At 48.7% G+C, this 19,509-nt stretch overlaps 1 protein-coding gene across 4 annotated transcripts in view; it reads left to right on the forward strand.

Moving 5' to 3' along the window:
- The first annotated feature begins 14,235 nt into the window (after positions 1-14,235).
- Positions 14,236-19,509, forward strand: part of Tln2 (talin 2) — a 468,592-nt gene continuing 463,318 nt past the window's right edge. For 2 of the 4 annotated variants that reach the window (XM_045159989.1, XM_045159988.1), the window contains exon 1: positions 14,241-14,275. The gene's annotated coding sequence lies outside the window, so the exon portion shown is untranslated. Of the gene's footprint in view, positions 14,276-19,509 lie in introns of all 4 variants that reach the window. The other 2 variants (XM_045159990.1, XM_045159987.1) reach the window with 2 other exon arrangements.

Below are 19,509 nucleotides of genomic sequence, written 5' to 3' on the forward strand. Positions count from 1 at the left end.
ACCACCCGAAAGCTGTCCTCTGAGCCCCAAAGGAGCACTGTGACATGTGGATCCCTGCATTCACACATACTCACGAACACACACATCACACATGCGCACATGTGCACGTGCACACACGCCCCCCCAAAAAATTTTTTTTAAGTAAAGCAATGGGCTGGAGAGATGACTTAGTGGTTAAGGTGCTTGCCTGCAAAGCCAGGTTCGATTCCCCAGGACCCACATAAGCCAGATGCACAGAGTGCCACATACATCTGCAGTTTGTTTGCAGATGTTGGAGACCCTGGTGTGCCCACTCTCTTCCCTCCCCTCCTCTCTCTCTCTCTCTCTCTCTCTCTCTCTCTCTCTTTGCTTGCAAATAAGTATTTTTTAAAGTCAAACAAAAGTGAAGAGGTGTCTATAAATCACATTCCTACACTGAGCCACCTGTAGAGTTGAATTTCCTGATTCTCACTCAAATTCCACTTTCCTCTTACAAATGCCCTGTTGGAAGTGATTAGTTCTGACAGGACCTACGTGCCAGTCTTGAGTGGAATCCCCAAAGGAGACGACAGAAGCCACCAGGTCAGTCCTCACTTGCAGGAGAATTACACTCAAACCAGTATCTTCAGTCTTTGAAAAGCCAGCAGGCAAGATAAGGAACTTAAATGATTTCCCTAAGTTGTTGAATAATTTCACCTCCCATTCCTTCTCTCTGTGTGGTACTTTGGGACGCAACCATCTGTTCTGTAGGAAAGGGTAACCACGCTCACTTTTATGGAAAGAAGAGAAAAAAAAAATCACAGCTACCAAAGATGCATGGGTGAGAAACCACCAGACCAACACACAGCCACACTGGCACCCAGCCTGTGTCGGGGTTAGCTGGTCAACCAGAACTGTCATCCACACTAGTGATCACTGTCTTCCAAATGAGAGCTTGTCCTGCCAAGATCTCCATTCCTTTCTTCTAGAAGCTTCCACCCACATATGTTACTTCAACTATTCAGTGGAAGAATCTAGTGTGTGGTGGGGTCAAAGGAAGGTACCTTAGATCATACTGAACCGGGCCAATATGACAGAACCAGGTTCTTGGGTAAACTACTCTCTGATCACTTCTTTTTTTTACAAGAGAGAGAGAGAACATTGGCATGCCAGTGCCTTCAGCCACTGTAATTGAACTCCAGATGTATGCACCACCTTCCGCGCATGTGTGACTTTGCATGCTTGGGTCCCCTTGTGCGTCTGGCTTACATGGGACCTGGAGAGTCGAACATGGGTCCTTAGGCTTCACAGGCAAGTGTCTTAACTGCTTCTCTCTCCAGCTCATGATCACTTCTTTTTAAAAATATTTAATTTAGCCAGGCGTGGTGGCACACACATTTAATACCAGCACTTGGAAGGCAGAGGTAGGAAGATTGCCATGAGATTGCCTGAGACTACAGAGTGAATTCCAGGTCATCCTGGGCTAGAGTGGCACCCTACCTTGAAAAAACTAAAAATTAAAATATTTAATTAATTAATTTATTTACAAGCAGAGGGTGACAGAGAGAACCCAGAGAGAACATGCACACCAGAGCCTCTAGCCAGTGCAAACAAACTTCAGATGCATGTGCCACCTTGTGCATCTGGCTTTACACGGGTACTGGGGAATCAAACCCGGATCATTAGGCTTTGCAAGCAAGTGCCTTAACCACTGAGTCATCTCTCCAGCTCCTTTTTAGCCACTTCCTGAGAGAGTCTCTGTAGCATGTATTCTTTGTTTTTTTGTTTGTTTGTTTTGTTTTTGCTTTTGAGGTAGGGTTTCACTCTAGTCCAGACTGACCTAGAATTCACTATGAAGCCCCAGGGTGGCCGTGAACTCATGGTGATCCTCTGACCTCTGCCTCCTATGTGCTGGGATTAAAGGTGTGTGTCACCTTACCTGGCTTCAGCATGTATTCTAATTCCCACACTGGCTCTTTCTTTTCTTTCTTTCTTTTTTTTTTTTTTCAAAGTAAGGTTTCACTCTAGCCCAGGCTGACCTGAAATTCACTCTGTAGTCTCAGGCTGGCCTCAAACTCAGGGCACTCTTCCCACCTCTGCCTCCCAAGTGCTTGGGATTAAAGGTGCACGTCACCACGCCCGGCTCACACTGGCTCTTTCCCCACGATCAGTTCTGCACCATCACTGGTGTACTTCGTTGGTCATGATAGATCTAAACTTTCCCAGACCACAAAAAGAATGGCAGAAAGGAACCCTGAGGGATCCTAAAGCAAACCTCACAGGACACACTCAATGCAGAGTGAGAGTCAGAATACCGTTTAGCACAGCTCAACCTTTGCTACGTACTGAGTAGGTACTTCATGGTCCAAGAGGATGCCTGCTGGTCCAACATGGCCCTCGCCGTAGTCTGGAGAAGTGAAAGCATCTTCACTGGGTCATAGATTGCTGTGGTAGTTTGAAAGTGTATCCCCCATAGACTCGGGTGTTCTATTAAAGCTTGTAGCTAGGGTCTTCCAGACACCTGGCTGGAGGAGGTGTCACTGGGAGCAGATCCTGGGGCGCAGCCAGAGGGGGATCTGAATTCCAGCCCAAAGGTGTGCAGGGGGTCCCTGCTTACCGTGTTTTGCTGCTGGTGGTGGTCTCTCTCTCTCTGCTTGGATCTGTGAAAGGGGGCTAGCTTCTTCCACCACTGATGGAACGTCCCCTGGCTCTGTAAGCTTGAAATAAACCCCTTTCTCCCATTAGCTGAGTCTGGTTGGATTTTTGTCCTAACAGTATGAAGCTGACTCCAACAGTTGTACTTTAAAGTTCCTTTTGTTTTTTGCCTCTGTGTGTGTGTGTCTGTGTGTGTGTACATGTTCCTGTGTGTATGAGTGTACGGATATGTGTGTGTGTATGTGGAGGCAAGAGTTTGGTGTCAAAGGTCTTTCCCAATTGCTCTCCATCTTATTCTCTGAGACACGGTCTCTTGTTGGACTTGAGCTTACTGACTCGGCCACACTAGCTCGTCGGTGAGTCCCAGCATCGCTCCTATCTACTTCTCCAGCACAGGGATGACAGTCATGTGCCACCATGCTTGGCATGTCATATGGGTCCTGAGGATCCGAGCTCAGGGCCTCTTGCTTGTGCCGCAAGCAGCTCACCTATTGAGCCATCTCCCTAGCCTATGCATTGTAAATCTTAGGCAAAACTTGTGAGATGAGCAGTGTCATAGGAAATTATTAGTCGACAGGTCAGAGTAGGTAGGAGGATAACTCGTGATCCCCAGTTCTCACGGCGGGATTTTCCTAAATGTGGTTTCTGACCAGCTGCATCCTTCTCACCCGGATGTTCAGAAGAGACTCAGTAAATGCGGAGCTAGTGAGTAGGGCCCGGGCATTGGGATGAGCAGCCGAGGCAACCTAGGCTGGAGAGATGGCTTAGCGCTGTGAAGCCTAAGGACCCTGGTTCAAGGCTCTCTTCCCCAGGACCCACATTAGCCAGATGCACAAGGGGGTGCTCATGTCTGGAGTTCGTTTGCAGTGGCTGGAGGCCCTGGTGCACCCATTCTCTCTCTCTCTCTCTCTGCCTCTTTCTCTGTCTGTCACTCTCAAATAAATAAATAAAAGTAACAAAAAAATTTTTTTTAAAGTAAGAAACAGGCTAGGTGTGGCAGCACACGCCTTTAATCCCAGCATTTGGAGGGCCAAGGTAGGAAAATTGCTATGAGTTTGAGGCCACCCTGAGACTACAAAGTGAATACCAGGTAAGCCTGGGCTAGAGTGAGACCCTACCTCAAAAGAAAAATTAGGGACTGGAGAGATGTCTTAGCCATTAAGATGCTTGCCTACAAAGCCAAACGACCCAGGTTCAATTCCCAGGACCCACATAAGCCAGATTTACAGCGTGGTGCATGTGACTGGAGTTTGCTTGCAAGGCTGAAGGCCCTGGCACACCTATTTTGTTTCTATCTCTCTCTCCCCTTCTTTCTCTCTCTCTCTCTCAAATAAATAAATTAAAAATTAAACACACACACACACACACACACACACACACACATATGTATATATAAAGAAAAATAAGACGGAAGCTGAAGACATAGCTCAGCAGTTAAGGCATTTACCTGGCCTAATGACCCAGGTTCGATTCCCCATTACTCATGTAAAGCCAGGTGCACAAAGTGGCACAAACATCTTGAGTTTGTCTTTAGTGGCTGGGGGTCCTGGCACATGCATGCTCTTTGTTTCTTTCTCATTCTCTCTCTCTGCTTACAACTAATTTTTTTGTTTGTTTGTTTTTCTGAGGTAGGGTCTCACTCTAGCTCAGGCTGACCTGGAATTCAGTCTCAGGGTGACTTTGAACTCTCAGTGATCCTCCTACCTCTGCCTCCTGAGTGCTGGGATTAAAGGCGTGCGCCACCTTGCCCGGCTAAATAAATATTTAAAAAGAAATAGGGCTGGAGAAATGGCTTAGTGGTTAAGCACTTGCCTGTGTAGCCTAAGGACCCCGGTTTGAGGCTTGATTCCCCAGGACCCACATTAGCCAGATGCACAAGGGGGTGCATGCGTCTGGAGTTCATTGGCTGGAGGCCCTGGTGTGCCCATTCTCTCTCTCTCCCTCCCTCTTTCTCTCTCTGTCTGTTGCTCTCAAATAAATAAATAAAAATAAACAAAAAACAATATTTAAAAAAAAAGAAATAAATAAAAAGCTCATGGAAACTTTGCAATGGACAGATCTGGCTGATATCTCCTGAGTGATTGGTTAACTTAGCTTCTGTATCCATCTGGCTTTACGTTAGTGTTGGGGAACCAAACCCAGACCATCAGACTTTGCAATAAAGTGCTATAACTGCTGAATGAGCTCTTCAGCCCCAACCTCAGCTTCTTAGAAAGGTGTGGTAGAGCTCACCTGCAACCTCAGCCCTTGCAAGGGTCATGAACTTGAGGCTGGCCTCGGCTCCCTGGTGGGACCTTTTGTCCTGTCCCAGTACTAACCAAACCCAATCCTTCTCAGCTTCCAAGATCAGCTGAGATCAGGCACGGTCCAGATTATATGATCATAGATGTGAGACCCTTTCTCAAAACCATTACCCACACAAAGAAAGGACATGCCAAGTGTGGTGGCGCACGCCTTTAATCCCAGCACTTGGGAGGCAGAGGTAGGAGGATTGCTGTGAGCTTGAGGCCACGTTGAGACTACATAGCGAATTCCAGGGCAGCCTGGGCTACAGGGAGATCCTACCTCAAAAAGCAAAAAAAAAAAAAAAAAAAAAAGGACAGGCGTGGCAAGTGGCAAGTTGTCATATACTGAGACATGCAGTGTTTATTATAGAATTCTGTTTCCTTTTGCAACATGATCCAAGATTTTCATAACAGCATATTGAAAGTAAAAACAAAATTACCCACAAAGACGTAATAATAAAGCAAGGAATGAAACAACTTGCACCACGTGTGGGGAAAAATGTGAGCATATGTCTGTGCTCCTATGTACCTAGAAGACTCTGAAAAGATATCCAAGAAGCTAGTGAAAGTGACTTTGAAGAGTGAAACTAAGGACTGGTGACAAGGACAGAAGAAAGATTAGTTAAATCTTCCCTCCTCCTCCACATCATCACTACCACCACCACCATCTTGCTGTGTGGGTACTGGGGGTCAAATCTGGGTCACTAGGCTTTACAAGCAAGTACCTTAACCATGGAGGAATCACTCCAGCCCCTACATTCTCACTTTTCAAAATTTATTTTTATTAGTTATGGACATTCTTACTATGTAAACAACACATGTCGGTACCATCCTTTCCCTCTTCCCTGCCCCTTTTCCAAAGGGGCCCTCCTCATTGGGGACGCAGGTCATCCCTATGGGGATTGTGGGTCGTGCATTGTGGGGGCAGCAGTCCATTGTGGGGGAGAGGCAATGTCTCTGTGCATAATGTCCCAATTTGTGGCTCTAACAATCTTTCTGCCCCCTCTTCCGCAAAATCCCCTGAGCCGTGTTGGGTGTGATTTAAGCCTACTTCAGTGATGGGCTCTTAGGAGCATCTGGATCTCTGGTTTGGTGGGTGTTGAGTGTCCTCAGTATCTTTCTCCATCACCCTTGTGCTGGCATCAGGTTCACTGAGAAAGCAGCACTCTTGCTCATTTCCCCAGTCCCTCTGTGGTTTTGGCTGAGGCTATGCTGAAGTGTGATGGGTCATTTCTCTCCTCAGGTCCTGCTCCCATCTGAAAAAGAGAAGCAGATTCTCCAACAGAGAGTGAAGCCAGCACAGGTTAAATGGGATAGTCATTATTAATTTAGAGATAATTTAAAGGGTATAGACTCTCTTATAACCCAAGATTAGTGGGACCTTGATATGGAAAGCAAAGTCATTATCAGGATATGATTCTGACTTGTTTCCCAGTTCCAGATATGGTTTCCTTTCCACTGAGCAGATCTGTTAGCCAACCCAACAGCAGTTGGTTTCTCACCACAGCTGGGTGCCACTATTGCACTTGTGTGAGCATCACGTCAGGTTGTTTGCTTCTGAGTACTTAGAGCTTGAGTTGCTGGGACAGATGTTGGTCACTTTCCCCAGTAGCTCATATAGCACCTTCCAGCACTAGATGGGCTAACTGTCTGGGGACTGGCTCTCTTCCAGACTCCAGCCAGGTCTCTCCATGTTCCATGCTAACAGCATATGGAGTCTTCAGCAGTAGGTCTTACCATTAACCTCTGGTGGGTCATCAAGAGCTCTCACAGAAGTCTGTCTTGTTTTGGGAAATCTCATAGGTATCTCTGATCAATAACTCATTGTGGGTGTTAACGGTATCCTGGTACTGAGAGTTACAGGCCAGTGCCAAGGGAAAAGAAGAGAGAGAGACAGAGAGAGAGAGAGAGAGAGAGAGAGAGAGAGAGGGAGAGAGGGAGAGAGGGAGAGAGAGAGAGAAACAGAAGAAATTTAAGGTTAGGCTTCATTGCACCCTCTCCAGGGGCCTTCGATTCAGTTGCTCCCCCTAAGGTCCTCTTGAGGGTTCAACCTTTTAGTCTATCTTTCAGGATATAGGGTTCTATGGTACCGGTTCAATTTGGGTTCAGTTTTGTGTCCCCCTCCCACTTTTCGCCCCCCCCAAGCCCTACCCTCACTATCGTCCAGGCCTGAGACGTCCATCAGGTATGTCAGCAACTCGGGCTGATCCAGGACATTCCCACTTTTTAAGAGAGGATGGAGTTGTTCCAGAGGGAAGGAGGTTAATTTTACAAACTTGCCCCCTTGTGAGTCGTCTCCCCTCCCTAAGGCTCTGCTCATCTTGCTAATTGGAAACTGGGCACTTGAGGGCCGCATTCCGATGAAAGAGCTCACGGTCTCTGTAGCCGTGCTGTGGGTGCTGAGCCGGCTCCTTCGGCACGCAGTGATGAGTCAGACATACGTCAGGGTCAGAGTGAGGGCTTCATGGCAACCCACCAATGCTTTTCTTTTAATTTTAGACAGAAAAGCAAGGAACCTTAGTATGACTCATTCCCTTCTTTTTATTCTCTTTCTGATCCATTGAGATCTTTTTGGCTATTCGTGTGGGCAAGAGAGAACGAGATTCATCAGCAATATGCCTGAGCCCAGGGAGTTTACAAAGCGTAGGTGATGTTGGCTACTCTACTCTTGGATTCTGAAGCAAAAGGGATCCCATTAAATAAGAATCAGAGCAAGGGCAGGAGAGATGGCTCAACAGTTAAGGTGCTTGCCTGCAAAGCCTAAGGACCCAAGTTCAAGTCCCCAGTATCCACATAAAGCCAGATGAACAAAGTGGCGCATGCACCTGTGGTTTGTTTGCAGTGGCTGGAGGCCCTGGTGTGCCCATTCTCTCTGTGTCTCTCTTCTCTCTCTGCTTGCAATTAAATAAATAAAATATTTAAAATGTCTGAGTTTGTAAACACAAAAAGAAGAAAATGCCTGAAGTCTACCATATCTCAATAGGATCATATTTTGAGGCAAAATAAAGAAATTTAGAAACTCTTGTACCAAAGGTGTTAACTGAGGCAGATCTGGGAGAAAGTAGCATTCTGGCAATGTTGTGACTGTTGAGGCCTCCTGAGGCTTCCTGGCCTTGCTAAGTTGGCTATGGGCAGCAGAATACAGGACCACATGGAGCCCATCTCTTCTTGTGTGCCTAGGACCAGCCTCATCATAAAGCACATTGCAGCCTGGTGTGGTGATGCACACCTTTAATCCCAGCACTCAGGAGGCAGAGGTAGGAGGATTGCCATGAGTTCAAGGCCACCCTGAGATTACATAGTGAATTTCAGGTCAGTCTGGGCTAAAGGGAGACCCTCAAAAAAAAAATTTTGCCTTTTGGCATTTTCTGACCTCCTGTAGCTTATAACCCCAAGGGAAGGGATAAGATGAAAGGAGACATTTACAGACCTTTTATGAGCAGAATCAATTTGGATATTGGGTTTGGCTTCTCTAGTCTCAAAAGGGAGTGTCAACTTTGCTGAAATGGTTTACATTTTGTTCCCGGGAGAGAGCCTGTCTTGCTCATAATGGATCCCGGCCTCATCTCAGTAAATACTTGTTAAATTCATTTAAAGGAATAGACAGGAGCTAGGAGAGATGGCTGAACAGTTACCGGTGATTGCTTGCAATGTTTGCAGGCCTAGGCTCAATTCCCCCCTTCCCACATAGACGAACAAAGTGGCTCATGTACCTGCAGTTTGTCTGTAGTGGCAGGAGGCCCTGGTGTGCCATATTCTTATACTCTTTCTCTCCTCACAAATACATAAATAAAAATATTTCAACATAAAGAAATAGAGAAACAGCAATCATACTGGATATAGTTATTTTGTCTTTGAAGTAAACCCAGACCGAACAGTTACTTCTCTATACTTTCATTAAAAGTATTTTCTGGGCTGGAGAGATGGCTCAGTGGTTAAAGGTGCTTGCTAGCCAAACCTGCTGACCAGGGTTCAGTTCCTCCATACGCACATAAAACCAGGCTCACAAAGAAAAACAGTATTTGTTTGCAGTGGCAAGAGGCTCTGGCAAACCTATTCCCTCTTTCTTGTTCTTTTCCTCCCCCTCTCTGTGCTGGCAAATCAATATTTTAGAAAAGCATTTTCTCAGGCACGCATGGTAGCATCCCAGCTCTCGGGAGGCTGAGGTAGGAGGATTGCTTGCAAAGCCTAACAACTCCAGTTCAGTTCCCCAGTATCCACGTAAAGCCAGATGCACAAAGTGACACATACGTCTGGAGTTCATTTGCAGTGGCTGGAGTCCCTGATGTGCCATTCTCTCTGTCTTTTTCTCTTCTATCTCTCTCTGCTTGCAAGTAAATAAATACAAATTTTAAAATTACTAAAACAATAGACTAATTTGAAAAAAAATCCTTAAAAAAAGGAAAAATAAATCTCCTTAGCCTAAATGGCCAAACTTAGTCTCTATATTTTGGGGAGACAAGGGTATATCAGTTACCTTTCTCTTCAAGTCTCAGAGTACCTGACAACAGTTTAAGAATTTATATTGGCTCACAGTTTGAGAGGGTTTAGTTCACCATGGCATCACAGTGGGCAAGCTGAGGGGTGGTCCTTGGCCGTGGCAGTAGCTACATGAGGTGGCTTGCTCACAAATGGGACAGCCAGGACCCGGACCCTACATCTTCACATCCAGAAGGTTCCACAATCTTCCAAAATAGCAATACCAGCTGGAGATCAAATGCTCAAACACATGTCTTAGAAGGATGTTTCATGTTCCAACCAAAGGGTCAATCTGATCTTGAATTAAACTGTATTTTTAAAAATACGTATTTCTTTATTTGAGAGCGATTTTGGGGGCTGGAGAGAGAGAGCTCAAAGGTTAAAGGCACTTGCTTGCAAAGTCTGATGGCCTCCCGAGTGCTGGGATTAAAGGCGTGTGCCACCACGCCTGGCTTGATTTTGAGAGTTTTGATGGGAAGTGTGGTGGTTTCAATGTATGTCTCCCATGGACTCAGGTGTTTTATTAAACTTGTAACTTAGATCTCTAGCTGCTCACCTGGAAGAGGGGTCACTGGGGATGGATCCTGGAGTGGTAGCCCTGAAATGTGTCTGGGGCTAGGTCTGATTCCCCCCAAACGTGTGTGCAGAGAGCGGGTTGTGTTGAGGTGTGCCTGTTACTTTTTGATTTTGCTGGTGATGGCTTCTCTCTGATTGGATCCACGGAAGGAGGCAGCTTCTCCCACCATTGAGGAAACTTCCCCTGCATCTGTAAGCCTGAAAGAAATCCCTTCCTCCTATACACAATGTGTGGTTGGATATTCATCCCAGCGTTGTGACAATGTCTACTCCAGGAAGTGATTGAGCCCTGTGAACTGAGAAGTGGGAGAGGAAAATGACTTTGGCTGCAATTGTTTTCCCCTCTTTTGAGCTCTTTTCTTTTCTTTTTTTTCGAGGCAGGGTCTCACTCTGGCCCAGGCTGACCTGGAATTCACTATGGAGTCTCAGGGTGGCCTCGAACTCACAGCGATCCTTCTACCTGTCTCCCCGAGTGCTGGGATTAAAGGCGTGTGCCACCACACCCTGGCACCTCTTATGAGCTTTTTACATAAACCTGGGACTTGAGATATAAAAATACAGCTTTTCTTTTCAGTAAACAAAGGGACAATTTAGCAGGCGTTAAATGAGCTTCCTACCAGGCTCTTAGTGAGATCAATACACATTTTCTTCTTAATGTCCTGTGAAGTAGCTTGCAGATGCTCACTGTTCAGCCACACTGGTCACTGTTGAAAAAGGTGTGTGGGCCACAAGAGCCCTGCCAGCGCAGTGGGAAAGATCTTGGGCTCTGCAACTTTTAGGACTGCCACAGCTGGTCAAGTAATGTGTCTTCTGATTGTGACTTTTGGTTTGTAAAGTGTATTATTCTCTGCAAAGAGAATTAGTTACAAAGACCTCAGAGGTCATAGTACAATCAGACTCATCAATGCTGATAAGGAACAATTGTTCCTAGAGAATGTCCAGCCTCAGCCAGGGTCCCCAAGGACCTCTTCAAGATAAGTTTGTTTCCAAGCTTGATTTATTCTCTTGGGTTTATACCAAGCAGTTTCAGGTTCTTAGGAACACTGCAGTTGCTGGAGTTTCATTGGAGTAACTTGAAGAGATTTGCTACCTATTTCTTGTAAAGAATGGTCTATCCTGGCCATTCTGTATTGGACTGAAAAAAAAGCTAATTAAAAATTTTTAAAAATATTATTTGTTTATTTATTTGACAGAGAGACGGGGGAAGGGGGGGGGAGAGAGAGAGAGTGCAAAAGAGGGAGGGAGGGAGAGAGGGAGAAAATGGGTGGCATGCCCACTGCAAACGAACTGTAGATGCATGTGCCACCTTGTGCATCTGGCTAACGTGGGCCATATATTTTAAGGCATGATCTCACTCTAGCCCAGGCTGACCTTGAACTCACTGTGATGTGACATACCGTAGACTTCTCAGTGTTGGGCTTTTTATGGTAGGGTCTCACTCTAGCCCAGGGTGATCTGGAATGCACTATGTAGTCTCAGGGTATCCTTGAACTCATAGTGATCCTCCTACCTCTGCCTTCCAAGTGCTGAGATTAAAGGCGTGTGCCACCACATTAGGCCCATTACACTTGTGAAGTTCTAAGCCATCACTTCCAGCATTCTCTCTCTCCCTATCTGGCAACAGTTTTTTGATATTAATGTTTTGAGACACATAGCTCGAGCTGGCCTTAGGTTTGCTTGGTACCTGAGGATGACTTTGAATTTTCTGACTCTCCACTGCCTAGCGTTGGGATGACAACTCCAGCTGGGTTCTACGTTGTGCTAGGGACGGAGCCCTGGACCTCATGCGTGCTAGACAAGCGTTCTACCACATCCTTAATCCCTAATTAATTCTATTTTATTATTTGCAAGGAGAAAAAAGGGGGGTTAGAATATGAATGGGTACACCAGGGCCTCCAGCCACTGCAAAGGAACTCCAGATGCAGGCACCATTTTGTGCACCTGGCTTTATGTGGGGATCACACTTGGTCACTAGGCATTGCAGACAAGCGCCTTAACTTGAGCTATCTTTCTAGCCCTAATTAATTTTTTTTTTCTTTGAGAGTGTGTGTATGGGCGTGCCAGGGCCTCCTCCTGCTGCAAACAAACTCCAGATGCATGAGCCACTTTGTATATCTGGCTTTACACGAGTACTGGGGAATTGTACCCAGCCTGTCAGGCTTTGCAAGCAAGCACCTTTAACTGCTGAGCCTTTTCTCCAGCCTCTATTCCCCCCCCCCCCCCCCCCCGCGAGGTAGGGTCTTGCTCAAGCCCAGGCTGACCTGGAATTCATTACATAGTCTTAGGGTGGTTTCAAACTCATGTTGATCCTCTTACCTCTGCCTCCCCAGGGCTGGGATTAAAAGCATGGGCTACCACTTCCAGCTTTCCTTAATTTTTTAAATTACAAAAACCTTTTGCACCTTAGAGAAAAATCCCACAGTTGTACCAATCAATGAGACATACACACATTATTTGATCAGTCTTTTCTCTCTCTGCATACATGATAATTTTTTTTTTTAAAGGAGGGTCTCGTCTAGCACAGCTGACCAGGAATTCACTATGTACTCTCAGGGTAGCCTCGAACTCCAGGCAATCCTCCTACCTCTGTCCCCGGATGGATAGCTGGGATTAAAGATGTACAAGACCATGCCCGGCTTCATGTTAGATTTTTTTTTTTAAATTTTTTATTTATTTATTTGAGAGTGACAGACATAGAGAGAAAGACAGATAGAGGGAGAGAGAGAGAATGGGCGCGCCAGGGCTTCCAGCCTCTGCAAACGAACTCCAGACACGTGCGCCCCCTTGTGCATCTGGCTAACGTGGGACCTGGGGAACCGAGCCTCGAACCGGGGTCCTTAGGCTTCACAGGCAAGCGCTTAACCGCTAAGCCATCTCTCCAGCCCCATGTTAGATTTTTTTAAACGAGATCATGTGCTACGTTTTGTGATACGCCTCTTTGTTCCCTGCACAACCTACATTTTTGTAATGACTGCAAATCCAAGGGGTAGATAACTGTCTTTATTCAAGGGCATGGTAGGCAGATGTTTTTTAAAAAATATTTATTTATTTACTTCAGAGAGAAAGAGGCAGAGGGACAGAGAGAATGAGCACACCAGGGCATCCAGCCACGGCAAACAAATTCGATGCATGCACTCCACTCTTGCACATTTGGCTTATGTGGGTCCTGGGGAAGTCAAACCTGGGTCCTTTGGCTTTGCAGTGAAATGCCTTAACCGCTAAGCCATCTCTCCAGCCCAGGCAGGAGATTTTTTAAAAAAATAAATTAATGCAATAGAGCATATACCTTCTTCCACCCATCCCTTTAATATTCCCTAAGCGACCAGCAGGACTTAAATCATTTATTTTTAAATATTTTTTGAAAATATTTTATTTTTATTTTTCTATGAGAGAGAGAGAGAGAGAGAGAGAGAGAGAGAGAGAGAGAGAGAGAGAGACGGAGAGAGAGAGGGAGGGAGGGAATGAATGGGCACACCAGGGCCTCCAGCCTCTGCAAACGAACTCCAGATGCGTGCGCCCCCTTGTGCATCTGGCTTAGGTGGGATCTGGAGAATGGACCCGGGTCCTTAGGCTTCCCTAGCAAGCGCCTTAACTACCAAGCCATCTCTCAGCCCCCTCAAAAAAAAAAAATCAGTTATTTGCAAAGGGGAAAGAGCGAGCGAGCGAGCGACCAAGCGTGCCCGTCAGGGCCTCCTGCCGCTGCCAACGAATTCCAGATGCGTGCACCCACTCTGCGCATCCGGCTTTCCGTGGCTAGCGGGGGCATCAAACCCCAGGCCTTCAGAGCGCGCGAGCCGGCTGAGCCATTAAAAAAAAAAAAAAAAATCTTTTTATCACTCCCCCCCACCTCCAAGCCCCAGCAGGACTCTAAGGTCGACCCCCGCGGACACTCCGCAGCTGCCCTTCCCCGGGAGGGAAGCCGACCTGGACGCCCCTGGCGAGCCCCACTTCACCCGTGCACACGCGGGGGGAGTCCCCACGCCGCGTCCCGGCTTCTCGGGGGGTGGGGGGGCGCACGGCGGGGGTGGGTGGGGGGACCCCAGCCCCGGCCCGGTGGCCCCGAGCGCGGAGCGGCGCCGTCCCCCAGTGATGACGCGCTTCCTGCCCCCGCGGCGCTCGCGGGCCGCGCGCTCTCGTCGGGCGCCCGGAGCCTGCAGCGGCGGAGGCGGGCCGGGCCGGGGCGCCGCGCGAGCCGAGCCGAGCGGACGAGCCGAGCCGGCGGCGGCGGCGGCGGAGGAGGAGCGGGCGGCGGGCGCGCGGGGCGACGCCGGCTGCACTCGGGGGCCCGGCGCCGTGCCATGACGCCCTGAATGCATCCCCGGGTAAGACGCACGCCTCCGGGCTTTGCCGCCAACCTCCGGTTGCATGCACGCTGCAGGGATTTCTCGTGCCTTTCCCTCTGCTGAGCTCCAGAAGGAATATATGTGGGTGGATTTTTTTTTTTTGCATCTTGTAAGTGATGTCAATGCAGGAAAAAAAAAAAAAACCATCCTGCAAAGCTCTCAGATTTCATGCTGTAGAAGGGCTTGCGGGTTTTTTTTTTTTTTTCAGGAAAAGGAAAAAAAAAATAAATGGAAATGAATGCACCTGTCTGTTGCACACGCCGGACTCGCTGCGCTGGACCCCGGGTACCCGCGGTCTGCGAGCAGTTTTCCTCCACCCGGCGCCCGAGCGCGGGTCTCTCGCCTTGAGCTAAAGCGGCGCTCCGCTCTAGGGCTTTCCGGGATCTGGGCTTTGCAAAGCGGCAGGGAGTGTGTCCGCACCCCTTTCCCTTCCCCTTGATCCCGGCTGGGTCCCCAGCCCGCCTCCCGCGCGGGGACACTTTGGAGAAGGGCAGAGAGGCTTCCTTTCAGCCCTTTAGCCTCAGGGACTCCGGAGCCACTTTTTTTTTTTTTTTTGGCAACCAAGTCTCCCGCCCAGGCTTCTGCCCAGCGCCGGACACTCAGCCCCGAGGGTTCCCGGACTGCCTTGGACTTGGCCAATGTCGCCACCAGCCAACTGCTGGCTGCTGAGCGACCGGGCGGTGGGGGGGGCGGGAGAAGCTCCCGGCCTGAGCGCCCCGGAGCGGGACGGTGTCCCCCACCCACCCCCAGCGCGGTGGCCTCGTGCCGGCCGGGGCTTCCCTGGGACCTCCCCCTCGGGGGAGCTGAGATGATTTCGCGTGGGGCAGGGAGCGGGAGAGACCCGCGACCCTGGCACTTGGGGCATCCTGGAGCGAACGACGTCCGAGGGCGCCATGTTTTCAGTGGGTCTTGGCCGCCCTGGGAAAGGGGGGCGCACAGTTTGTGGGTTCCGGGCAAGAGTGTGTGCGATGCCCCGCTGGGAAGCTGGAGCGATCGTTGCCGGCAAAGTTTGCTTGGCCGGCCGGGGCGAGCGAGCGCGGAGGCGGCTGTCCCTTGCAAGGACGCGCAGTCACCTCCCCCCGCCCCCGGCCGGCCCTGCGGGGGTCTGGGGCGGAGAGCGCCGTTAGGGACCCGAGCTCGCCGCCGTCGTGGTTCCGGGGAGCCCGGGCGCAGAGGCTCCGAGGCGCAGCCGCGCACACGCCCCTCTCTCCCCTGCGGCCACCGCCGCCCGCGCTCGGCACGAGCGGTGCGCACCGACGCGTCCCCTCGGCCCAGCCCGCGCGCGGCGGGGAGCCCAGCGTTTTCGCCGGGCATCGGGCGCGCGGGCACGGGTGCGCTCCTCCAGCCTGGGAGCTCCCTCCCCCGAGGGCTGGCCAGGAGGCGCCTAGGCGCGTAGATCTGGGTGAGGGCCTGGCTTATGTCCATTAGCTTGAAGCCTCCGGTCGCCTCTTTGGCTGTGGCGGCGACAGGAGTAGCTCCCGCGGCGGCTGCGTGCTGGGCTCCGCGGTGTTGCCAGCTGGTGGTGGCCAGGAAAGGGCGCGCGCGGGGTGGGGTGCGCGGTGCGTTTCCACAAGTTAGGGGTTCTGGTGACCAGCGTGTGTGTGTCGGGGGGCTTACGTTCTTGAATGTCGTGAAGGAATGGATGTGAAGTTGGGCCAGAATCCCCGTGGCTCTAAAGTGAAAAACCTAACCCCTGGTTATTTGCAAAAGAAGAGAGGAATGAGCTAAGGGGGGTTGGCGTTCTCAGAAACACAACTAAAAGGCCTTAGGGGAAGGGGTGGTGTGTTGGAGAAATAGACCCATACATAAAATACACATAAAATGCACCTCCCTCCCGCCCCCCGAGCTTTTGGCTGTACTGGGCGTGCTGAATTGGAGCCCTTGCTCCGTTGCAAAGCTATCCTTCCACTTCTTCCCCAGAGCCCCGAGATAGTGACTTCACAGGAATGGGCCGGTGGGGAATCTTTACTTTGGAGATAGATAGCGACCTCTGCTTTGTTGCCTGGGGCCATAGAGGGTGTGTTTGCTGATCTATTATGGGCTGAGTGCCGGAATGTGCTAGCTCTTCTCCCCGGGTGTCTTAATGAAACAATGTCACGGTGTAGAGGTCACGCCAGCCCTTGGAGGCTTCATCATTGCAGAGGATGGGAAGGGCCACACAGACCTGGGGCGAGGACAGTGTGTGAAGGGAAGGCAAGAGGCTTTTTTTTTTTTAATCGCCGAGATGCACCGCTTGATGTTCGCCATGGCTCACTTTATTATGTGCCTCCAATGAGAATGTTAGTAACCCTTGTGTTTCCCAGATTGTCTCTTCCATGATTGCGCACTTGGGACGTCTAGGCAAAATCTGTGGAGGGATGGTGGGTGTGGTAAGTGGCCTTGAGAGAGGCGAGGTGCTTGCATGAATACTTTTTTTTTTTTTATATATTTAAAGATTAGAAGAGTGAAAAACACCAAGACAACAATCATCCAAAATTAACATCGCTCATTTAGGAGTGAAATGAGTTGCTGCAAGCTCTCCCGTCCATTTTGTGAAATTCTCAGTCTTAGGTTAGATGGGGTACAGTGAATCACAGAAACAGGATCCCTCAGGCTGGGAGAGCCACCATCTACTCTCTTAGTTTTTTTTTTTTTTATTATTTCTCTAGGGACATCTAAAGCTTACTAGTGTCTCGATTTCAGGCATTGATTTGGCACCTTGCCAGAGGAAAAGTAAACAGTTTCAAACCTGAGCCCATTGAGTTCTTGGGATATCCAGTACAAGCCTAAAATGTGTATGCTTTAAACTCACCTCGTTCAGGTCTTTTGTGAGCCCAACACTGTTGCTAGAGAGTTCAGACTAGGATCTCATTTTGTAGCTCAGGCTGGTCTTGAGCTCTTGGCAGTCCTCCTGCCTCAGCTTCCTGAGTGTTGGGCTTACAAATCTGAGCTACCACCACATCCAGCTTCTGGAGTTTTTCTTTTTAAATTTTCTTTTTTTATTTTATTCCTTTGCACTGAGTGTTGGGGGGGGGCACAGAAATGTGAATGAGAATGGGCACACTGGATACATGCACCACCTTGTGCATCAGGGGGCTTTCCTTGGGTACTAGGGAATTGAACCAGCCCTTCTTGGTGTTTTTTTTTTAATGTCTTTAAAAAAATTTTTTTATTAGCATTTTCCATGATTATAAAAAAATATCCCATGGTAATTCCCTCCCCCCCCCCCCACACTTTCCCCTTTGAAATTCCATTCCCCATCATATTACCTCCCCATCTCAATCATTGTACTTACATATATACAATATCAACCTATTAAGTAACCTCCTCCCTTCCTTTCTCTTCCCTTTATGTCTCCTTTTGGTTTGGTTTTTCGAGACAGGGTTTCACTGTAGTCCAGGCTGACATGGAATTCACTATGTAGTCTCAGGGTGGCCTTGAACTCACAGTGATCCACCCACCTCTGCCTCCCAGGTGCTGGGATTAAAGATGTGCACGACCATGCCCGACTCTTGGGTATTTAAAAGATATTTTATTTTTATTTGTTTGACAGAAGAGGGAGGGATGCGGGATGGGGGTGGGGGGAGGAGAGAATGGGTGTGCCAGGGCCTCTGGCCACTGCATCTGGCTAACGTGGGTCCTTTGGCTTTGCAGGCAAATGCATTAACCTCTAACCCATCCCTTTAGCCCAGATATTTTTAAAAATATTTTTATATTTCTTTATTTGAGAGAGAGAGCAAGAAAAAGAGAGAGAGAAAGCAAGAGAGAATGGGCGTGCCAGGGTCTCCAGGTACTGCAAACAAACTCCAGTTGCATGCACCACCTTGTGCATCTGGCTTATTGGGAATCAAACCTGGGTTCTTAGGCTTTGCAGGCAAGCACCCCAGACACTAAACCATCTCTTCTGCCCCTTTCTTGGGTATTTTTTTAAAAAATATTTTTATTTATGTATTTGACAGAGAACGAGGGAGAGAGAAAGGGAGAGAGAAAACGGGTGCCTCAGGGCTTCCAGCCATTGCAAATGAACTCCAGATGCTTGTGCCCCCTTGTGCATCTGGCTAACGTGGGTCCTGAGGAATTGGTCCTTTGGCTCTGCAGGCAAATGCCTTAACCGCTAAGCCACCCCTCCAGCCCTTTTTGGGTATTTTTAAATGAAGCTAGTCCCCCTTTAAAAAATTTTTTTTGTTGTTGTTTATTTATTTGAGAGCGACAGGGAGAGAGAGAGAGAGGGGGGGGGGAGGGTGGGAGGGAGGGAGGGAGGAAGGAAGAGAGAGAGAACGGGTGCGCCAGGGCCTCCAGCCACTGCAAATGAACTCCAGATGTCTGCACCCCCTTGTGCATCTGGCTAACGTGGGTCCTGGGGAATCGAGCCTCGAACCGGGGTCCTTAGGCTTCATAGGCAAGCGCTTAACCGCTAAGCCATCTCTCCAGCCCCCCTCTTTTCTTTTGACTCAGTGTCTCACTCTAGCCCAGGCTGACCTGGAACTCACTGTGTAGTTTATGACAATCCTCCTGCCTCAGCCTCTTGGGGGCTGGGACTACAGGGCTACCACGTCTGGCCCTGAAGAGTTTATAGGAAGTGTGTGTGTGCCCTGCCCAGACTCTTGGGATGGTGTCTCCAACTTGTGACCTGTGACATTTTGGCTCCATTACTCTTGAGTCATAGTGTTTTCTTAGAGATTCTGGGTAGTGTTTGGCAAGTACAGGAATTACTAAAAGAGTTAAATAATTCAAAAAACATTTATTGCATACAAAAAACTTAAAGACAGGAAGAAAAATATAATAAGGATGCCAGAATTATAGCTTAACATACCCAACTGGTGCCTTTTTAATTACAGTATTTCCACCAGAACTTTTTAATCCTATTGCTTTTATATTTAATAAGGAGGCTAGTTAAAACATAAGCCAAACAAAACTATTACAAATAATGGGGATAAGTGGTGGGTATAACCAGATGTTTTCCCTCAAGTTGAAAGACTGAAGGAATCTGAACTCTGGCAAACTCCCTGCTTGCTCCTCCCCCTCTCCCAATAAACTGCCAGTTTTTGAAAGGTAAGAAAGTCTGGGAGGGAGCAGGGATGAAAGAAAAGTGAAAAAGAAAAAATGCTCCTGTAGGCTGACTACCCTAACAACCTTTGGGCTCAGTGGCAGGTGCCCTTTGAATGACAGCTGGTGGGCAAGGCTGGGTACAAATGCTGTGGTGGCAAGAGCCTTTATTCATGGGGCACCCAGAG

Source organism: Jaculus jaculus, chromosome 10 (assembly GCF_020740685.1).
Source record: "Jaculus jaculus isolate mJacJac1 chromosome 10, mJacJac1.mat.Y.cur, whole genome shotgun sequence".
Classification (NCBI taxonomy): domain Eukaryota; kingdom Metazoa; phylum Chordata; class Mammalia; order Rodentia; family Dipodidae; genus Jaculus; species Jaculus jaculus.